The following is a 3,505-nucleotide window of genomic DNA, read 5'->3' as shown; positions in this document are numbered from 1 at the left end:
TGGTGTTCAGTGTGTAGTGCGCTGATATGTGAACACTAATCACAGTGTGTTGCATTCATAGCGCTGTTTTGAAAACTTGTGACGAGAGGGTGGATTATTAATATTTAATGTGCTGAATGACAACACTGCGTAGTATTTAATTAGGACACGATTCATTGTGATAGTCATCATCGCTGTTGAACATTAATCACAGGATTCAACGTGCTAATTATTCGGATGTTTTGAAAACTTAAGGCAGGAATGCACTCTTGTCCAAATATTGTGATGTTACGATACGAGTGTGAAGACATTTGTCACTTTTTTAATGCAATATATCATCATTGTTTTGGAATGATTTAAGTTCATATTGCTTCTCCAAGGTTAACATGAGTTGTTATTTGCACCTTAACAGTGTTATTTGTTATTTTGAAAAGCAAAACAAGGCGTTAGAAGCTATACTGTGGATTTTCTTGTACTTGCTGGGAAGTTTTACTTTTACAAATAAAGGTTACTTTAAAAACTATCAGCTCTATAGACTTCTTATGTGAAATAGAACATTTCATTAATTCACTTAAATTAATTAGTATTAAGAAATGTGCTTCTTATTCTGAAAAATATGAGATATTTTATGCTACTTGAATTAATATTTTTTTACTTATTTTTTACTGTACAATTTGTTTATTGCAATTTAATTGTATGTATTTAATTTTTGGTTTTGCTCTTCTTTCCTGTTTATCTAATGTGTATATTGTGGAAAAACACTGTTCTCTTTTACTGTTTGCATTATAGTATTATAGTTTCTTGGATAAATAACAAAAACAAAACAAAAACTAATATAAAGGCTAATATAAAAGTCAAAATATAAAACAATAGTTGCTGTGAACTTTAACTTACTATAGCTTAAAAACATACTTTAAAAGCATTGTTACATTTTCTGTCAGCGTTAAGACTAACATATGAAATAAAGTTTTCAGATTAATCATGTGGGAAATAATAATAGGCTATACAGTATATCTTATTAAAGTTGTAATGCTGTCCACGTTTTGTTGTTATTTTACACTCACCTCATTCACTAATATCTGACCTATAATAATACATTTTACTTTTTAAAATTGTTCTTTCACAAACAGAGGTTTCTTATGCCAACTCTTATTCTTCCAACGGCTAACACCATTTTGGAAGCTAATATTAATAATATGAATAAAATCCTTATGACTACACATTTAGGTCTTATGAAGTTGGCAAGGAATCCTCAGATTTGCTTCATAAGACCTCTCTATATTGTAGGACGATTCATTTTATAGTGGGTTTTAATTTAGTTTTGCCTATATATATATATATATATATATATATATATATATATATATATATATATATATATATATATATATATAACAAAGTGGCTGACACAGAGGGATCCATTTTCAGTATTTTTATTAAACAGTTTAATAAACAATAGCACACATATGTTGTGCGTGCGCTAACTCACATCAAACACAGTAGTATGTAGTCGTTGGGTTGGCGGCAGGTGAACACAGGATGAGTATGCAGGCATGGGTCAGAGGCAGGCAGCTAGTATCAAAGTCGGTAATCAGGCTAGAGTTCAAAGGCAGGCGGCTAGGATCAAAGTCGGGATTCAGGCTCGAATCAGTTTTTAAACAGAAAGCAGTTTAAAATGTTTTGAAAAACATTTTAGGGACAAAATTATTAGCCCCTTTAAGCTATTTCTTTTTAGATAGTCTACAGAAAAAAAAATCTATAATGATCCATAATCACAATTGTTGTGTTCTCAATTTAATGTGGTGATTTGGGACAAACTTTATTCTAAACTATCTATTAGTCGTGAAAATCTTATGAAGTTATATTTAATTCAGAAAAGTAGTACAGTGACTGGCAAAAACAATGTAAGAACTTTTTAACTGTATAAAAGTTATATAAATCCTTTATTGCACGAGCTGCACTGTGGGTAAAAAAGGTGCGATATTTTATTTATTAGTGAATTTCAGTGGATCCTTCGAGTTTGTTAGGCAGTTTCATACGGCATTGCTGAAGAATCAGACTTTAACATTAAAGCAAACAAGCTCGACACACGCACACTCTCTCCAGTCTTCAAAAATACATGTGAACAATGTTTTATGCCATAAACATCTATCTGTATATACCCTGCCTATAATTAGAGTAACTTCAGACTGCCATCTTTGCTCCCTTTACAAGCATGCAAATGACGCACAGGTGATTGGGATCATCATCACCATGATTAATAATGATCCTGCAGCTCAACTGGTTCAGATGATTCATTGCTCATTACGTCAGCTAACATCACGTCACTCTTTCCTCCTAGAATTAATTTGAACTGAGCAAATTAGAGTATTTATTTCAGAATATTACAATTTGGTCTGGGGTGTCACGGTGGCGCAATAAGTAGCACAATCGTCTCACAGCAAGAGCAAGAAAGTCGCTGGTTCAAGCCTTGGTCGGGTCAGTTGGCATTTCTGTGTGGATTTGCTTGTTCTCCCTGTGTTGATGTGCTCCAGTTTCCCCCACAGTTCAAAGTCGTGTGAATTGGGTAAGCTAAATTGTCTGTAGTAAATGATTGTGTGTAGATGTTTCCCATTGATGGGTTGCAGCTGGAAGGGCATCCGTTGCGTAAAACATATGCTTGACAAGTTGGCGGTTCATTCCGCTGTGGCGACCCCAGATTAATAAAGGGACTAAGCCGAAAAGTAAATGAATGAATGAATGAACGGCAATTTGCTCTGAATATTGCTTTTATTTGTTGTCATTGGTTATTTCAGCAAATATTGATTTCCAATTTCATCTGAAGCTAAAACATTTGTATTATGTTATAAAAAGTGAATATAAATGACCTATTTTTATTATTATGTGAAAAAAATGCTTTTGATGACATTTTTTTCAGGTTTCCCATGCTTCATGAAAGTGCTTTATTTTCAGACATCCGAATTCAAGACCTGGAATGTGCTCAAAAACAAACACAGGTCCTTGAAAGTGCTTGAATAGAAAGTTTATGGTGTCATTTCAACAACTGTACTGTGCTGCTTTCAAAGCCTGAACAAAAAACTAAGAAATTCTTGATTAAAAAAACTTAAATTTCAATCTTTTACATGAACTAATGTAAATAATGCATTTTATCCAGGAACTGCATTTGGATATTGCCAGTATAGAGTTCAACTAATTGTATTAAAGTTCTTTAAACATGACTTTTAAATGGTTGTCTAAAGTGGTCAGCATTTTTTAAAAAAGACATTCAAAACAACACAATTATGACATTTTTATGTAAATATTAAGTGTGAGTGAAATGTTTAGGAAGGACTTTCATGGTTTTACATATGCTGGGGTGCAATTACAAAAGTGCTTAATTTAAAATATTAATGATTTTAAAAAGTTTGGTTTCTATGAAAGAGTGGGAACCCTGATTCTTATATTGAACTTGGAAGGAAATTTTTTGAGTGGTTTACAGAATAACCTACTATAATAATTGTAAATCCATACAATTGGAAAATTGTAA

The sequence above is a fragment of the Danio rerio genome, chromosome 13 (assembly GCF_052040795.2).
Source record: "Danio rerio strain M-AB ecotype USA chromosome 13, GRCz13ab, whole genome shotgun sequence".
In the NCBI taxonomy this organism is placed as follows: domain Eukaryota; kingdom Metazoa; phylum Chordata; class Actinopteri; order Cypriniformes; family Danionidae; genus Danio; species Danio rerio.
The sequence above is the reverse complement of the archived record's forward strand: the minus strand, read 5'-3'. Positions refer to the sequence as shown.